Raw genomic sequence first — 20,420 nt, 5'->3', positions numbered from 1 at the left:
ACATATCTCCCATCAATGGTCTTTTGTGGTGTCCTGTGTTAAACAATTGAAGCTGCCAGGCTATTTGTCTTGCAACTGGGTGTGCGGCAGAGGGAGAGAGAAAACACACACACACACACACACACACACACACACAAGAGGAAGGGAAAAAAACACGGCACGCAGAGAAAAAAAAAGAAACACAGAGATTGTGTTCCTTTTTCTTCTTCTGCCTCCAACCAGCTCAAAGACAGTCAGGAGAAAATGGAGGACAAAGAGGGAAGGAACACTTTGATGTTTGGTTGGGCAGGCTACTCCACTAAAGTGCAACATCACTCAGGCTGTGTTTTCTATGGAGGGAGGCAACTGTCCCTGTTTTCTTATTTATATATTTATATATATATTGCTGCTAATTAGAGTAAGATTTTTTATGCATCAGTTGAAATGTCTGCAGTTTCTTGCACACAATTGTGTTCCCTAGATTGATAATGATTATCTTTGAGAAATCTTCTGTCATGTTAAAATGTCTAGCCAACACCACCAATCTCAACTGGAATGGAACATCCTCTGATAAAAGAAGGGAATATCTTTGCTTTGAGGATCCTGGGTTATGCTTCAGTTAGCGTTGACCTTGTTGTATTCTTTGTATGCAGTAAAGCATCTACAGTGAAGTGTAGTGTAACATAGTAAGATAAGGGAACAGCATATTTATCCTCTGCCTTTACACCATAGTGAGAATTAAGTTTAAGACTCAGCATGAATGCAAGGGTAGAATAGGAATGGTGTGCTACTCGGGACTTAATGGCACTTAAGTGCAACTTTAGGCCCTCAGGACTGGTTAAAGTACATTTCTTTGGGGTTTTGGCTTTATTTCTGTATTTTTGGCTTTTTTTGGATATGGACAGTGAAGAATGACAAGAAGCGACAGAGATGGGGGTGGGAAATGACCGTGGGTCAGAATAGAACCCAAGTACCCTTGGCTGCTTGCACCACAGATTCCTCAAGACAAGACTTTATAGTCTACTTCTTTTGTTACAGCAACATCTTCAGCTGCACTTTGTGTCTCCTTCAAATAAATACACACACACACACACACACACACACACACACACACACACACACACACACACACACACACACTGACATGATACTCAGAGAATGGTATGGTTGTGTTCATGTGATTTAACAAACATTTATTTTATGCATGTACTGTATCAGCGTTGATTTGTCAAATTGTCTCAGTCGAGAGCTTCGGCTTTAATAACGCCTCTGAATGGCGTCGTCCCATTAAGCTGTTGGGAAAAATGTTCATTGTTTTATTCCTTTTGGACCTGATAATGCGTTTTAATCGCATCTGCTCTCTTCGTCGCTTACCTTAATGGGCTATGGTAGCGTAGCTCTAACAACTGCAGTCTGAAATGAGACTGGCGTGCATGCTAATGACTTCACCTCTCAGGGTTATGTTTAGAACCCAACCGCACAGTCTCATCATTTGGCTCAGTGCGCTTTTGCACATTCTAATAGCCATAACAAAACAAAGCAAATATCAGTCTAGAGGGGCGTGATATTAGCCAGCAAGTAAGTAGCCAGTTTTTTGGATAGGATCTCACTCAGATCTGGATCCAGAAGTGGGATCACGTCATCTGTGCTCGATCACAGCTAGACATCTTCTAGGATCAGGATCAAGAGCATCGTGGGGATTTTGTGTTGGATCATGTCAGGGCCGGCACGGCTTGTGTCCTTACAGTGGGTTTTTTTAGCCTGATCTCCAACACAGAGCTCTCAGACTCTGCCCTCTGTTCGCAGGAGTGGGGCGGCCAAGCTGACATTAATACACTATGCCTTGTCACTGTTTGTTCTCACTTCAGACCTCTCTCGCTCTCTTAGCCTGGGACAAGACGAGATAAGATTACCCACAATGCCGTAGTCAGTGGGAAAGAATGAACTTGTGAATTGTAAAATCATCCCTCAAGAACACAATAACAGCAAGAGCATATTAGACAACTCTTGAAGGCAAGATTTCACATTATATCGACCCTTACATGTCTATCTCTCCAAACAGCATAATTTAGTAGTTATCGAATCCCAGGTTGTTCGCACTTGTGTTCTGCATATAGCTAAACACAGCAAAACCCACTTTCCTCACAGCTTTCTATCCTTGTATGTGGATCAGTATTAAACACTGTTTGAAGATCAGACACATTTCCCCATGTGTATAAGTCCTGTTCGAAGCTGAATGGGCTTAGCAACGGTTGCTTACATGTTGTCAGGTTCAAACTGTGCTTTAATACTGCACATACTGTGAGCTTAGCCTCTGATATGGATAGTTTGTAAGTACAGTATTCTCCTTAGTATCTGCGTTTATCCAAAAAACACAGCAAAACCCCCTCAGTGTGTGTACGAAAAAAACTTGAAGTTGTTCTCGAAGGAAGGGAATGTGAGTAAGAAAGCAACGCCCCGCTGCCTTGACCTTAAAGACGTAAGGCTCGCCACCTGCGAGGCAAACTCCAGTTTTCATTTGTAATCTATTATTCATATCGAGGGTGTGGGAGTGGATGCTAGCAGAAGGGCTTCGCTAGCTCCTTCTTGTGTCATCCTCTCCGCTCCTCTCATCTGCAACCCCCCCCCCCCAACCTCACTCCTCCACTCCCCATAACCATTTTCAGATGCCATTGTGAAAGAGCACAAACGGAATGATTGCCTTTTAGTGTGCAGAGAGGAGAGAGGAGGGAGAAGAAGGATTCGGGGGTTGGGGGGGGGGGGGGGGGGCAGGGGCGGGGGTCGGAATTTGCCATTCTATTATGAGGGGGAGACCAGACTTGTCATTCCGAGCACACATGCTCCAAGCTCTCCGCCTGCATACGGCATACCTTGTAAGTAATGACACTGGGGAATTGAATTAGGCCTCGGTAGCTCAAGGTATGATCGGTGCTGAAATCTGCCTCCCGTGTCAGTCTCGTCTTGTTAAACATTGAGCCAAGTAGGGCTGCTCTGTGGTGTGTTGTTGTCGTACCCCCCCCCCCCCCCCCCCCCCACACACACCTTTAGTATTAGTCTGGTAATGCATGAGGGTGCTATGAAACACTGCGCGTGGTATTGATGGCAAAAAACGAATGTCCCAGGCTCACGGGCCCCAGCTCCTTGGTAACACAATGGTTTGCGTATCACTCTCTCACTGTGTCTCCAAAGCAACCTCTTAGCATCCTATGAGCTGACTGCGCGCCTGGCGTCTGTAATGCGCTCTGGCAGCATGGGGCACTGGGTTTTTGCATGTAAAACGCAACAATAATGGGCATATTTATCAAAGTGAAGTGCCACAATCGGCGAATCAACATTTGCCCTTTTTCGGGGCGGGCGGATTGCTCAGTGGAAGAGAGCTGGCGGGCGGGTGGGCAGCCGTCTTCGACAAGAGAATAAGGCACACACACAGGCCTGGCCTGCATGTGAATGTCAGGGAGCCACACTGCTGTGCCTCAGTAAATCTGTGTGCAGATAATTGCCTCATTAGACTCCTCGCCAGTGTCTGTTTGGGGAAATGAGCAGAGTGTGTGACAAAGTACCCGACAAGGACAGTGTTCACCGCTGTCGACCACTCCCCGCCAGTAGCTTTTTGATAATAATAAGACACGTTTTCCCCCCCCCTTTTCTTTTTTAATACAGGTGTGAAAATTTGGCAGCTATGGTGAATTACACAATACAGCCTCATTTCGGTATTGCGCGGGGAGGTGAATTATGGAGCAATAACTATCGAGTTTTCTGGACGTTTCTGTTATTGGGGGCGCAGATTTTACAGAACCCACTAAAGTACTGGGCTCATTTATATTCCACTGTGCAACTTTCCAGGCAGCATATAACAGTGGCTACACCAGCTTGAGTAGGTGTGCTTTCAGACTTTGTTTGCCAATGAACCTCCTTCAATATTTCAATAGTACATCACATACAGCATGAGAGACAACCCATATCTATCTATGTATATTTAAAGGAGTAATAATGGTAGAAACGCCACTTGGGATTACTGGCAGCCTTGCGGAGGTCTAGTTTATAATGGCCTGTCTGCTGGTTGGCCACCAGTGGAGAGTCAGCGTGCGTTCAGTGGCAGAGCAATGCAAGGACAACCTTCTGCAGCACTCTGAGTAAATGTCAACCCCTAATGCATTGGATATGATCGATAGAGGGCCGTGTAACCCCAACACAACATGTTAAATATCGGCTGTAGGTTTCGTTTTGTGCAATTAGGGGTTTAAGGAAGGGTCAGAGGTAAGGGGAGTTTTGAACAAAACAAAACAAGTGAACAATTACTAATCAGAACAGGAACAGGTTTTATAACAGCAAAGTTTAACACGTGTTTCACTGAGGTAGTAAAACAAAATTGTTTGAATGATATTGAAAGCAAGATTGCAGCAGGGGTTGCAACTAAGACTTCCTTCTAGTCTTGGCTGGCAGGTTTGATGGAAATACTGGGGAGAAGGTAATAAAAGTAGGAAATGATTGTAGGGAGGAAGGGAAAGTGTATGTGAGTGTATTATAGAGAGAAAGGGATTTGTGTGTGTGTGTGTGTGTGTGTGTGTGTGTGTGTGTGTGTGTGTCTGTATGTGTGTGTATGTGTGTGTGTGTGTGTGTGTGTGTGTGTGTGTGTGTGTGTGTGTGTGTGTGCGTGTGTGTGCTTGTGTGTATCTGTGTGTGTGTGTTAGAAAGAGAGAGTTAAAGAGAGTGAGCGTGCATCCACCCCTACGGGGTGAATTCCGTGGGGATGTGCCACTGGACAGAGATGAGGGCTAAACATCAGCAAAAGCGTGCAAATGGTGTCGGAGAGCTCTGTGTGTGTTGCTGATATGATGGGATGTCTCAGCCAATTCCCCCGCAAGATCTGATGATAGACTCACTATTTTACTGGGCTGCTAGTGCTATGCATACCATTATTGTCAGAGTACAGCGAATGATCAAGACTCAGGTTAAATAGGGTCACACTGCTGTTTTTACATATTTAAGGTTTCTTTGCTCTGTCAAGCAGTCTCATCTCAGTGTCAAAATTTACTTTTTGTTCTAGTCTGTTAGCTTGCAGGGTTATGCATGGGAAGGGATGTGCTTGGTGGTCATGCTTTTAAATCAATTTCGATGAGATTCGGAATAAGATGCTTACATAAAATATGCGCATAGACACAATGTTGGCTTTTAGCTATGAGCAAGATGAGTACTTTGTCCCTTGCAGTATAGAAAATCTTTGAAGGATGTGATATTGCAGCTCCCCTCCCACCTCCAAACACACACTCCCATGGCACACTCTAGGTGTGTGTGCGTGTGCATATGACCCGGAGGGCTCGCATCATTTTGGAATTGTACTAATGGCATCATGATACACCCTTTTCCAATGGCTTAAGACATCAGTCTTTTGGATTGGCCCAGTAGCCCTCTAATGATGTTGCAAGACTCCCATTTTGTAGTCTGCACATGCAGTCCTGCTGGCATTTACTGGGACAAGTACAACAATTCTGACCGTTTTCACAAAATGGACGATGCGGTCATTGTTTGTGTTCGTTCCCGGACGGGCCTTCTCTCAGCTCATATTGCCAGGCCAATGGTCTCAGTGCCTTTGGGGGTACCTAGTCAGTTGCGATACTGAAAGCGATGACCTTTCCAGAAAGTTCAGCAGCAGTGGGGAGAAAAAAAAGCAACCGATCATGTATGCCAGTCTGACGCTTCTGATTCGGTGACCTCCATTCGCCTGTTAAACTCGCTTTGCTCGTTGTAGCATTGCGCTGCTGTATCATGGCCCAGTGCTTGTGCTGCTACCATTATGAATGCATCAACACCACAAGCAGCTGTGATGGTATGTGCCAAAACACACAGTCTAGTTTGTTTGCATAGCTTTATAGAGTGTGGTCCTATATATAATGTTTTTTTTTTTCTTTTCTTTTTTTGTCAGTGATGGCAAGGGAGTAAGTGAGAGCCCACAAAGTACATTCACATAACACATGATTAACCTATAAAATATTAAAATGGTGGCTTGTAAGATGTTCTGGTTAAACAATGTCTGTTCATTCAGAGGGTATAATGAGCAGAATAAATGATTTGCACTTAAACCAGAGTTAGCCTACTTACTTTATTTGCCAGCCTTGAAATATATCTTTCTTGAACCATGGATTCCTTCAGCCATTAAGTGAATACCCATCAAGATCAGGGGAGGCTATTCAGCAGTCCACAGAGTGGTTAATGAATAATGAAATAAATAAAAAATATATAATCCACTCCACATTCTATATTTAACTCAGAGTGCAGGGTGTCAGTCTGTCAAACCACTATGATAATTGTGTACAGTATACAGTAAATGTGGACACATTGAGATGGTCATATTAAATGTAGTTACAAGCTAATCAAATTCTCAGTACACTCATCTTGCATAGATGGCAATGCACTAGCTGGCTGTAATCTCTTTTTCTCTACTGTCTCCTCAATCTGCAGTATCATTTGGCAGAGACGCGATATTGATTTGTTTTTCTGAAGCGCCATTTTCATCTGGCGGCTCCAACTATTAATATCACATCTGGCTCATTTAAATAAGTCGGTAACCGATAGCGACACCGGAAGAATCGCTGGGATAGAATGGGGAAATGGAACCTAGGATAAGCCTCGACTCTGAAGGCACAGGATTCAGAGGTTCTTTGATGATCGTATTTGAACTCTTGCTTTTTCTCCCCCCCACCAACCACCCCCCTCTCCATCTCCTTAGGCAGAGATAACGCCCAGAGAAGCCGTCCCAAAGCTCACAGCTAACCTGGGGAATGGCTCTTCATAGCAGAACAGTGGAGCAGTTCAGTTCAACACCCCCACCCATCCCCAACCTGACACACACACACACAGACACACACACACACAGAGAGAGAGAGAGAGAGAGAGAGAGAGAGAGAGAGAGAGAGAGAGAGAGACATGCAAATATGCATAATCTCTGCTGCTCAGACAGAATTGATAGATTTCTATTATTCCTTGACCTCTCTTATGACACCTTGAAATTGCTTTTGTCAGTTAGCATCCTCCTTCTGATTTAAAAGTAATGAATCTGATGTTATTATCAGCTATTTTTTTCACTTCTTCTCATTGTGACTGGACGTGGACGTGAGGGCCTTGCACTGCTGTCTCATGGTGTCTTGCCATGTCAGCTGGTGAGAAAATACAGAGAACAAAAAAAAAATAAAGAATCTCATCAGATGAACAGCACACTGGGTCTTTGAACAGATACATCGACCAAGGGAAGCATGAAAATATTTAATTAAACTCGGGCAAATTAGTCATGCACCCTCGAGGCCCCCTTGGGATGCATTGCCGAAGAAAAGAAATCTCAGTTTGGTGTTGGCCCGATGACATCCGTAACATTAGAGCCCGGGAGACCGAACTGGGCCAATATTGATTTTAGGCTTTTTTGACAAATGTTGTAGATTGTACTGGAGTTATCGATTTCAAGCATGGCTGCAGTGTGCCCTTCAGGTATGAGATTCCTCAAAACGGTCTCTTGTCCGTCACGAAGACGGATTCTTATCAACTCGTCCAGTAAGACGTAAGCTCTCTATCAGGGGTGACAGCACTGAAATGGCCTGCAGAGAGGCTCGCATGTGAGGGTTAGTCGTCTGTCTTTTCATTGGTGATGCTGCAACAAAGACTAAATATCACACTGTCTCGGTAAGTGTGTTGTGAAAATCTCTGGGGCTGAACTCAAGCTGAGAAGCACAAATCACACATGTACCAAGCAGAAAAGGTGACAGATGAAGCTTCAACTCTGCCAGCAGAGTTGTGTAACATTGTGAAAGGTGTGATAGAGAAAGAGAGAGCGAGAGAAAGAGAGAAAAATCGCAAGCTGCACCTCTAAACTGATTTTGCCAGCTTCATCCTGGCATAAGGAAAAGTGAGTCACAGTTTGTTATTACGTTGTCATCTTATCATACCAGTTTTGCTTAGATACAACATCATATAGGAATTTCCCATGTGTTAGACACATGGGAAATTACATTAATGACATTGAGCTAACCGAGGCGTATATGAAACCACTCAGTTTCATCTGATCTAAACACAGTGCCCGATAGCTCAGTGATCAGGCTTTAATCCAGAAGAAGAAGGAAGAAAAGAAATGTTTTCTCATGTGTAGCCCGTCCCTGTGTAATAATATCATATCTGAAGAAAATTAGCAAAATCAATGTATAATCCTCGGTTAATAGACGGGAAATGATGGTAGACTGAACTGCCCATAAGGGCGAGACTCCAAAGATTATGTCGGCCCTAGGTGCTTGCAATATTGCTGTGTTGTGTAGGCCTTTTATTGAACATCAACCAAAGCAGATGACTCAGAATCCATTCTGATGACCTGATTGAAGGCCTTATAGGCATCTTAGATTAGTCGAGTGGAACATGGGACCTCAAGATCAGGATTTTAATTCCAGCCAAAAGCACAGCAACTAAAAATCCAATGAACCATATTCATAAAACTCTGCAGCAGTGCTATGCTAAATCTTCATCAGGGGAATTTAAGCTCCTTTGTTAAGTCACCATGTCGGTGATTTCCATGTCAGTAGCCCACTGCTAACCTATAATTGTCCTCCACATTTTTCATACCATGCAAAGTAGCTCCCTTCAGTGGCATGGTTATTGCAAGCAATATGAGAGTACCAATCTACCTACTGTATCTACCAATACAAGGCAGATAGCAGTGATGTTAATTATGTCCCACAATGCACTTGGTCTCTGTCCCCTTTGTATTGCATGCTGCAAAATGGTGCACAGCTGCACAAAGCACTATTTAAACAGCTTAAAGCAGCTGCACATGTGCCCAAGCATGTTTGGTCATGTGTGGCTGAAAAGTAACCTTAACAAATATGTGTCGCTATCGTCTCATGTTTCTGGTGACACTTTCCCTTTCCAGGTCAGTCATGTTCCTCTGCATGTCTGACAGGCCACTTTCATGTAATGGCTTTCGAATCGAAATCCAGGCGGGATGGTAATCTCCGATGACCTCCTTAAAAGCATACCGGACTAAAAAGCTTTGACCGTTAAAGGTGCCACGCTTTTATTGATAAGGATCTCATCCTTATATAACAGTCCTTTGAAGTGACTTTTTCGCTAATAATTTAATAGGCCATAACTAATGTACTCTAATTTGTTCTAATTTAATTTGACTCAAAGGTTTTACTACACAAGATAAGACCATGCCCTCCCTATTCCATATGGAACAGAAATTAGCTGGAGAGCATTTCTTTACTAAAAAGCTGATTTTTAAAATCTGGGTTTTCCTGTACGAGCATATTGTTTGTGGTCAGCCAGCCTATTTTAATTCTAGCCACATCCTGGTATGCTGCATGGTTTTGATATACAGCATGCATTACACAAAATGATGACCGTTGTGCTGCTGCACTGTCTCTCAGTCTTTCATTTGCCATTGCAAACTGGACCTCGATATCGCAACCTATAATTTGTTCCAATATTTATTATCTGGATATAGCCATAATATTAATCACTTGGTTTATTTTATTCAGCACAGTAAGACTTGCTCATAGCAGCTTTAGTGCAGTGAAAATTATTGCTGTACTTACTGCTGTTGTTGCACAGACAGTACCAATATTATCTTGTAATTATACCATAAAATATAACAGTGTATATCATTCATATCTGTGTAAGAGCACATCTACTATCTGACCTCAGTGTTAAGCCAGTGCTGTCACTGTGATTGTATTATCCTGCACTATATGGGTGTGCCATTTATCCATCCTTAAAGTGTAGTTCACATAATTAGGCCATACTTGATTGTTGTGATTGGCCTTAGCATAGAATAGCCATAGCATCATAATAATTAACTTGATTATTTTATATCTGTATAAATGCCCATATTTGAATATAGAAGTCCACCACCATATATAACTACTATATTTTGCTTCTGGAAGTGTCAAATGTACTGCAGTCATAAAATGACTTGCATAATAGGACTTGATTGAGTCTCCAGTACCTGCAAGGTGTTGGTAGGCCTATTGTGTTCAGTGGATGTGTGCTCATTCATTTAGAAGATTTCCATCAGTGTCCACTGTTATAATAGCAACTGTGAGTCTTTAGGACGAGGAGCATCTGTTTGTGATAATGAGCTCTTGTAAAAATGCCTCTCCTGCAATGGCTGGCGGAAAGCTCTGTGGCAACATAATTAAAAAACATTAAAGGAGGCTTAATCTAAGACCAGTTTACGCGGTACATTATTCAAATTATTGATTAACGCACGCTTGATTTCTTCACCATTGAATTTTTGGGTTCATTCTGTCCGTGCGGCCAATGGCAAGATGAAATACCGCCACCCAAAGTGATTTCCAAAGGCCTTGGTTTGGAGCTATGGGGGCAATTATTAAAGGAATTCACCACTGCTGGAAAAGCCTCACCATAAATGTCAGAGTGAAATATGGATGTTCAGCACAAAACAGCATAAAAACATCACAGCAGCTGGCACATTTGTTTATGAAGTCCAGATTAGCCTCTGTCCTTTTTTTGGGACTTCTATACAAAAGAAACACACAGTATAATGAGAGATTCTTAAATGTATCTAGATGTGAAATAGTTTAATATGCGTTTGGAATGTTTATTTGAAATACAATTTCAAATTGGTAAGATCCTAAGTATTAATGTAAAGACTTAAATATTGAATTTAGTGACATAACCAATTATTAAGTGCACTAGGACAGACACAAAGGATGTAGGATGTCAATCACGTAGGAAGGGACAGATTTTGTCACAAACGTCTGTTGCTCACATGTGTTCATGATCCACAGGCTAGATCGCTCCTAACAGGAGTCTTACAGGATATACTGTATGACTTTATATGGTTACACTACATAAGAGTGATATGACACTGTCATGAACATGTCATAAACAAGTCATAAACATTTATGACATAACACTTCTGTTATTAAGTGACATTCGGTTTTTGTCATAACAAGTTAGGGTTAGGATTAGGGTTAGGTTTAAGGTTAGAGATAGAGTTAGGGTTAGGATTAGGGCTAGAGGTTAGGATTAGGGTTAGGGTTAGGATGAATGTGTCATGACAGTGTCATGTCACTCTTATGTCGATACTGTCAAGTAAAGTGTTACCCTTTATACTGATCGAACAAAGTTAAGAAAATGTTTGACTACATGTATGTAACAGATTCTAACACCCCAAAAAGCTACCAGCAGCATTGCAGACAGAATGTTCAAAGGCACACCATTAGTTGTTTTTTATACAGTGCAATGTTTTTTTCTCTCTCCCTTGAGTTTTATCATTTTTCTTCTCTCTCTTTCTCTCTCTTCTTTCTCTTTTTCTTTGCTATGAAAGAGTGTGTCATTGAATCAGTAGGGTTCTTTTCTCTCTCTCCCTGCTCTGTCTCTTCCTGGTGGCTAGCACTCCAGGACTCCCTCTCACTTGCTCGCCCCTCTCTTGTTTGCCTACTCTATCATTCCCAGACTCTTTACAACAACAGTTATTTCACGCCGAGGACAACGCTGACTCTGACATCACGTCTGTGTGTCTGCAAGGGAGCGGAGTGGAGACTGTATACACTCTATTTCATTTTCACCTCTGCACATTTAAATTGGATTGCTCATTTCTGGACAAATTGGCTCCAGCGGACTGGAAATTAATCATATAGATTTTCCCTGCTGGTCCTCCCCCTCACACCCTCTTTATGATTTTATTTCGAGGTTTATAGTGTGGCTGGCACTGGTGCCAGTTCCAGATTATGTTCTGAGATGAGATTGAACTCATTATTTGCAATATTAGTCTCTGAGTTTGTTTTCTGTCAAGCCATCTTTATGGTACCGAAGTCTATACCCTCTATTTTTGCTTTGTATTTAGAGGAAAACACAGGGAACAAGAGAAGAGGTACAGAGGTAAAGACATGGAAGTAAACCCTATATAGAAATCATTGTACACACACACACACACACACACACACACACTCACACTCAGTCCTTTGTCAGTCGTGCTAGCTCTACAGGTCAAGGTGAAAGGGTCACACTGTTCTCCATTACAGTATGTGGTAACTGCTGTTTGATAGATATATGAGAGATATTGACTTATGAATTTCCTGTCTATTGAAAACACCTTAATGATGGTCATCAAGTCACTTAAATGTCCACTGAACATGATGTCCTAAAAATGTGTATGGGAACGGGTCATCATACCATTGCTTACTATTTAAAGGCCACCTTTTTTTTACTAGATGTGTCTTGAAAAGGAAATACAACTAGAACACTGTACGAGGGGTATGGACATGTTGTTGGGTGTGAAAGTCAAAGATTTTTATATGATACATTTAGTTTGATTTAACAGTGGATGGATCATTGCAGATTTACAGAACCAGAAATCCTTGAAAATAAAATGGCTGATTTGAATTTTATGTCATCCCTCTGATGAGTAATGCTTTCACATAAAGGGCGAAAAATATCCTGTAGGAAAAGATAAGACTTATGCCTATGACTGTCAGTAAAAAAATGAAAGACAGATATTTGGATAGGTTTTGAAACAGATATTTAAGGTATTTGAGATTGAGATGTCATTCAAATGTGGTCTCCACTGGCATCTGTAACCCATTTAAAAATGTTACTTAAGTGCCGTTAAAGCCTCTCTACGCCACATGTAGATCTCAAATGACAAGATTTGCTCAACGTTTGATGCCGCAAATTCATTTTGTTAACTTTGCTGGCTGGCTGTCAATTTGGTTCTTGCTGTGAAATGAACCGACCTGCTGAGATGCTCCATTTCCTTGTGCTTTTGCGCTCCCTCCCTGGGCCTTTGTGTGCGTCGTGAGTCGAAGATGCGATGCAATTTTGACAAATTGAGTTACCCTCGATTAGAGTTCACAGATTATGAGCACTGACTTTTTTTCTTGCCCTCAGCTTCTCTCTCCAGGAAGCATCACTAAAATGGCAAACACGGGGAAAAACAAATAATTAGGTTCCAAAAAAAAAAAAAAAAGAAACTTTTGCAAAAGTAGAGGATTTAAAAATTAATGTCAATTTTCAAACTCCAAGGAGACAGGGCAGTGCACAACACAGTGTCACTGTAGGGGGAAAACGTTTTCTTCCTATATTGTCTTCCCTTCCCTTTCTTAGCCTTCTAAGACCATGAAAAATGGCTTGGAGAAATTGCATCTCTCTATGAAAAACGTCATTTTGATGCATTGTTCCCTCGTTTTTTTGCCCAGACATTCTTATTCATGAACTTATTACTCCAAAGGCATGACATTGCCTGCTGATGTCTCCCCTGGTGGCGGATGGTAATTAAATGATCTCTGGGGCCTTCTTTTTGTGTTTTTGAAATAATCTGGCTTTTGAAAGCCAATCCTCTCCTCAAATAACAGGGTCTGTTTGTGTTACCTGCAGCTCAGTGTTTTAGGACTCGTCAACGCCGCTGATTGTGGGCTTCCTATGTTAATGACTATTGAATAATTAAAGCCATCGGCGAAGACACTTCCCTCTCGACGGACTTGATTAGACTTGAGGGAAGGTGCAGGAAATAATTAAACAAATTCAGAAAGTGCCTTTTGTTTATTCGCCTGAGCATCGCAAAACTTACATAATGTGCAAAAACATTTAAGTGTACTCAGCTTGACAACATGGCTCTCCTTCGTGAGTAAACATTGTGTGAGATTGAGTCTGTCTTCTGAAATTAAGCTATGGATGTTTTTTTTTTGTTTTTTTGTTTTCACATAACAACTGCAGTTGCTTGTTGTGTACAGTATTTGTACTGTACCTCAGTGTGTGAAACTCATGAATTCTGACTGCTGTCTCTTTCTGCCTAGGACTTTTGGTGGCTTCTTATGGGCCACTTATTCTCGTTTCGCATTTATGTATGACTGTTTAGAATGCCTTGTTTTTATTTATCCTTTTTACACGGGACGTAAAGACGTCTTGTTTTCTTTGTCATTAACTCCATTGAGAGGAAATGCTGTTTCTTTCCCAGGTTGGGAAGGTGTGAGTTTTTCACAGTGGTGGAAATCAATGACTCCAAAAGCAAGCGCATGGGGGGCAGCGTATTTATTTTTTGCTTTTATCATCTGCGGGTTTCATTGGCTTAAGCCTCCCACAGCAGTATTTCTCAATAATGAGCTTGTCGACAGCAGATGAGCTATGATTCCCTGGAATTGAGGGCAGCCGTGTCCTACTGGTTAGCACTTCGGACCTGTAACCGGAGGGTTGCCGGTTTGAACCCCGACCAGTAGGCACGGCTGAAGTGCCCTTGAGCAAGGCACCTAACCCCTCACTGCTCCCCGAGCGCCGCTGTTGATGCAGGCAGCTCACTGCGCCGGGATTAGTGTGTGCTTCACCTCACTGTGTGTATACTGTGTGTGTTTCACTAATTCACGGATTGGGATAAATGCAGAGACCAAATTTCCCTCAAGGGATCAAAAGAGTATATATACTTAATTAAAATGGCATTTTTTACTTTGATCATGCCAGCTCTGCAAGCAGCACTGAAATAATATCTGCCATCATACATTAAACTAGTGGTCTCTCTCTCACTCTCTCTCTCTCTCTCTATCTCTCTTCTCATTCTCTGCCTCACCTCTTTCTGTCTTTTCTCTTTGTGTGTGACTTGCCCTCGATCTGCTTTCCAGGAGGCATCGTTTCATTCAAATTAATGAAGATATCTAGCGGAACACTTGTGGTAAACAACCTCTGTAGTGTTGTTTAGAACAAGCTGTTTATTATATTTGAGTTGAATAGTAAGTCTCGACACATCGTAAACAACATCCTTTTCCATTTGTATTTGACTGCATTTATTTTGAAATATGCAGGTGCAATTTAAAGTCCACATCTGTTGTGTAAAAAGCACTGCTTGCCTAAGATCACTTGACAAACATTTTTTGTCAGAAACTACTAGCTAAATGGTAGAACAGGCCTCTGTGATAGCAAACATCAACCCCCCCCCCCCCCCCCTTTAGTTTCCCCCCCTTGAGTCACTGGGTCCTGGGGCTTCTCTCAAACTCCAGGGAACAAATGTCTCCCATTGGCTGCAGCTGGAACCCTAGACCCTCAAGTGACTGCTTTGGCTAATCCACACACCACAGAAAGAGAGAAAGAGAGAACATTCACCCCTTGAAAAACCTCTTGATGTTACTTCTCTGTATGAGACCAAAGGAAAGTTTAATCATAATGATATCTCATTTTTAATTCAAATATTCATTTGTATGTATGTATGTGTGTGTGTGTGTGTGTGTGTGTGTGTGTGTGTGTGTGTGTGTGTGTTTGTGTGTGTGTGTGTTATTTGGAGGACCTGGGTGTTGCGAGGACCTGTTCTAAAGTCCTTATCGAGCCCTAACAGGGCTCCAGAGTGCGACCAATTTGGTGAGACCAGAGAGGAAAAAGTGTCCGCATTGAAACTCTAGCTTTGGTTCAATAACAGACACATATTTGGCCAATATCGTGGTTTAAACAAATCACAGATAGTGAAGGGCGGGACCTCCCCTCTGATTGGCCGTGGCCCAGTGCCTGTGTGTAAATTTGAAAATGCGTGTGCTGCAGAGAGAGAGAGAGAGAGAGAGAGGTCAGAGACCCGTCAGATAAACAGAGTGGATGTAGTTGCATTACAGTGTGGTCACATAGGCCGAGATAAATGTAGGCCTACCCTCTCCCCACTGCCTTTCGGCGGCTGGCAGCAGCAAACCGATCAGACGTTCAGTCCGAAATAATTATTCACCAGAAAAATAGTTTGAACGTAAACCCGACGTACAGGAATGCCACTTGCGGCAAATTTATAGGAGTCATTGCAGATGAAAAGACGCCTTAAAATTGCGAACAATGCATGCAAGGCCTTCGCGAACGACAGAGATACAGATATCGCCGAAAAAGAGTGCGTCATTGACCGCAGTTACATGCAGGGAGTAACCCGGTTTTCAACAGCAATATTCGTTTTGCGCGCAAGTTGTGTAAACTCATTCTGATGGCATCAATCAATTTAATCCGGTATTTGGCGCAAACCGAATATCGCTGCTACATTTAAAGCCCGAATATTCCCTGCATGTAGGCTATAACTGTGGTCATTGTGTACGGTGAATTGAATGGACACATTTAGATCGAGCATGGCAAGTCATTGCAATAGCCTATAATAATAGGTCTACCATTTTGTTACTGCATTAACCATAGTGATGTTCTTATTGAAAATTTAAAAATACTAAAATTAAAAAGTAAATTGCATTGTGGGACTGTCAAATGATTATTGCAATCATCATTGCAAAATCACATAAAAATCCCCCAGGCTACTTGGAACATCTCTTTATATTCTCAAATACATTCTATGGAAGATGCTAGCATGGCGAGCTGGTTTAGCCAAGGCCTAAAGATCATGAAGGATAGTATGTAAGACATTGAGCCATGAGATGTGCAGTTTGAAGCCCTTAAAAGATGTGCACTGTTAATTTACTCACTGTTATTTTTATTTAATTCATCTTGAGATGTTTTAAGTTTAAATTTCAGCTCAGTGAAGCACTTAAAGCACCAACACTTCCTTAAGTTACTTTTCTTGTAGAATTGTAAATCATAAGTCATAGGACAACCTATATAGGACAGTAACTAAGGAAAAAAAGTGAACCTGCTGCGGTGTTAAATGCGATGTGGTTGAAAATTTGGGTGCACCTAACTTTTGTGCCGGTGCACCTAAGAAAAAAAGTTAGGCGCACCAGTGCAACCAGTGCAAAAAGTGATTCTGGAGCCCTGCCTAAGTATAATTTGAGTGGAGCTACAGGTTAATAAGGAAAGGAATGAAAGGAATGCTGTTTATTCCCTTTCATTACAATTCGCCCACCCGCCTGCTGAAGAACAGAGGATGACATTTAAACGGCAGCATCATCCCCCACCCACTGCAACCGGACACTCATCGCTGATGATGATGACATTATGGGAGTGCCAGCACACGACAGGGGCCGATGCTGTGGCACAGTGTGGCGCGGTATGGCATTGTGTGCCAACTTGGCACCCCCAGCCCTCGCTTAACAGGTATAGCCAGATGAGAGTGGTTGGGGATGGAGGTGCGTACTATAACGCGAATCCTTGCAAGCCCACTAATATGCCAGTGCGCCTTCCTCCACCGCCTCCCGAGAATTAATACGAAGCGGCAACAGGAAAATAAACAAACGTGAAATATATCGGCTCCTCGTAGCGCGCCACCGGGGCTGATGTTTAATTAATGTGAGTTATTACCGCACCTGAGTGCCTGCTGAGGCAAGTGTTGATTTTTTGGGGGGCGACTCTTAAGAAGGTAGGGTCTGGACACAAAGGAGGCTAATTAATAACGCTTTTGGCTCAGTAAGCTTGTGTGTGTGCTCTCTCTTCACAGTCATCTCTTTTGTTTTTTTTCAGTTTGGGGTGCTTCCCTGAAGGCCTTTGCTGTGATTTACAGGGCGGTGGCTCAGTGGCTAAATTAAAATTTGCATTAAGGTTTTGTGTGTGTGTGTGTGTGTGTGTGTGAGAGAGAGAAATAGAGAGAGAGAGAGAGAGAGAGAGAGAGAGAGAGAGAGAGAGAGAGAGAGACTTATCCTCAGCAAAGGCCACTTCAACACAAGGGCCCCCACTTCTACTTAAACAGAGTGGCTGCTTATTTCCACTGTCCACCCCCCCCCCCCCACACACACACACCCTGCACTGCCCTGTCCTGTCCCCCAGCTCCGTGCATGGCTCAGAGACGGCGAACGCAGCAGCAGGCCGCAGTAATGCGCTGCCGGAGGCATGTCCGAGACTGAGCTGGCCTTTTCAGACGAGTGCCACGGATATTGGTGCCGGGGATGCAAATGCAGATGAAATTGATGGATTCCGTTCACTTGAAGCTCTCTTGTCTTTTTTTGAGGATTATTTTCTTGAATATTAAGTGGAGGAACTTCAGAAACCTCATTTCACTCTTCCCTGTATTAGGTATATTGTTATGGGGTTCCTTGTAATAGGGCATATTGTAGTATGATTTCCCTTTTATTGAGCTTTATTACCTACAGGTTAAAAATTATAGTTTTCCAAAACCAGGAATATAATAAGCTAGCCTAATAGAATGACACAGCACCAAAAGGCACATCCCGTGTCTTTATCCACTGAAAACAGTTTGCAGACAAACCTTGTGGGCAAAATAGACTTGCAAGAGCCTTTACACTATCTGGCTGAGGATCTTGGGTGTTTGCCATAACCTTGCAGATTCATGGATATAGTTTTTCACCTCTCCACTCAAAGATTGTCCTGTCTCATTGTTTTGCTTTCTTATGAAAATGTTGTACTGTAGCTTATGGGCTATGCAAGGTTTTTTTTATTGTGTGTGATAGACGACAGGCAGAAACCGCCGAATCTGTGCAGAAATATTTACTCTTGGCCCTAATCTAAATGAAAATCTCAGCGAGCATTGATTGCCGTGAGCGTGGAGCTGAGAATAGTGTGGCGGATGAAAACGGCCCATTCTGTCAGCATCCCACTGACACTGCTCGGTGGCCCCTTCCGCTTGGCTGCAAACGGCCCTATCTCTCCAAACCCATTGTGCTGCACCACAAACTCAAACACCGACTTTTGACACCTAGCTGGGCTGCATGTGTACTCACGCACTGGCCTGTGCAGGATCCCCTCCAGGAACCGGGGGAGGGCAAGTGGGATTTTTTTTTTGATTGACAGGTCCATGGCTGTATAGGGATATCCATATTAGACTGTGGATCCCTAGGGCTTATTGGACAGAGAGGGGTTAGATGAGGTTTCTGACGGCTTTTGTGCAAACTTCAGGCGTATTTGTTTCGCAACGTGCGTGTAAAATCATTGCGAGGTATGTACAAACAGGCCGCAATGATGTAAAAGTTGAGTAGAACTACTGATCTTCATTATCTCCCTGCTTGTTGACATCTTATCATATATTGTATTATGTCATGATCGCTAAACGTTTGATTATTTTTAATGTTGCCATCAGTTAACTTCATTCAACTGCGCTTGTATGTAGGCGCTGCCATTCAGTTGTGGACGTTTGTAAATTGCGTTTATGGGCGGAGAAAGGCAATTCGCAATCTGTGGTTTGTCCTTGACGCTGATAACGTTACGTTCGCAAATGTACGTACATCTGGCCCAGAGTATCTATGGCTCTAATTTACTGGTATGGGCGCAGTCATCTTGGAATTAAAAAATCGGGTAATCTGCGTTCGAATAATGATACAACTTCAAGGGGCGTTCAAGGAACGTTCCTTTTGCATCTTCCGGTTAGTAGCTCGGGAAAACAACTTGCCGACTGTCTCAGGCTAACAAATGGAACGCAGCAATTCTAATACAATATCTAGAAACAGGAATGAAGGAATGGCATTTAACCCAGTCCAACCCAGGTACTTCAATTTTTTCATGAAAATATGGGCTCAGAAGATGATAGGAAATCTTTAAATGATGCTATGGGTGGGTCTTAGAGAAGAGGCCTGTACACATAGCCCTGTTTGGGTTCACTGAGTTGTCCAAATGTTTCTTCTTGACATCTTTGCCTGATCAGAGTTTCTGTGTTAACCCTTCCTAAAGAACAGGACCAAATAAATTATTGATAGGAGGAAGGATAGAGTGTCTTCTTCTACATTCAAACATAATAAAGAACTGCAGTCAAAAATAAGATGTCTATGGGAGAAAGGAAGAATGTATAGTGTGGATGGGATGGATGCAAACATCGGTATAATGTTAAGTGATATGAGTAAAAGACAAAAAGAGTAGGTGCCTGTGGTTTGCACTTCCTAGATATCTTATGCTGTACCATTCATTATGATGTGCAGGTCGCGAAACGTGGAGTCGAAATGACAAATTCCATTAGTAACGTTCATTCTTGTTTTATTGATGAGTCATTCCCCCACTAGATGAACTTACACAGAAAAGCCAGACATTTCTGGACTGTTCATTTCTCCTTGCTGTTACACGACTTCATGCCCTTGTCTGTACCTTGCCGTCTTTCTCACTCTGTCAACTTTAAAAAACATGACACGGTCAGCAGTTCAACCTTTTAGCAGTAAAGGGCGACTGTCGCTGAACGGCGGGGTCAGTCTTTTAACGGGAAGAGACCTCCAGCTGTGAGTCCCTCTCTCTCGGAAGGTAATAAGTTTGCCCCCCCATTGACAACGAAGAGGAACGAGGAGCTGACGACTAAATCAATAGTGACGGATCAAAGAGGTACACCTCAGATCGTGCCCGTGGTAATGGCGAGTTAGCAATAGCAGGAGCGCTAGCGTCAGTGTACGCTACTTCAGAGCCTGCTTTCATCTCGTTCCCTTTTCCTTGCCTCAGCAGACTTGGCCCTCGCTGCAGGTGTTTTCTAGTAGCCTCTCTGAGATTCCGCTCACTCACTCGCTCTCTTGCTTGGTCGCTTCATGCTCGCTCTTTAATTAAAGTCAAGGGAGACGTCTCTGGGCTTGTCAAAACTCTCACACTGGTGGTGAATTTTTTTTTTTTTTAAGGTATTAGCAGTT

General features: G+C 42.7%; 1 protein-coding gene across 4 annotated transcripts in view; it reads left to right on the top strand.

Annotated features, from left to right (window-relative positions):
- Positions 1-20,420, top strand: part of LOC121700572 (protein shisa-6) — a 51,547-nt gene that overhangs the window by 13,868 nt on the left and 17,259 nt on the right. The window lies entirely within an intron of this gene.

This window comes from Alosa sapidissima, chromosome 24 (assembly GCF_018492685.1).
Source record: "Alosa sapidissima isolate fAloSap1 chromosome 24, fAloSap1.pri, whole genome shotgun sequence".
Taxonomy (NCBI): domain Eukaryota; kingdom Metazoa; phylum Chordata; class Actinopteri; order Clupeiformes; family Clupeidae; genus Alosa; species Alosa sapidissima.
This window is presented reverse-complemented; position numbering and strand designations above follow the sequence as displayed.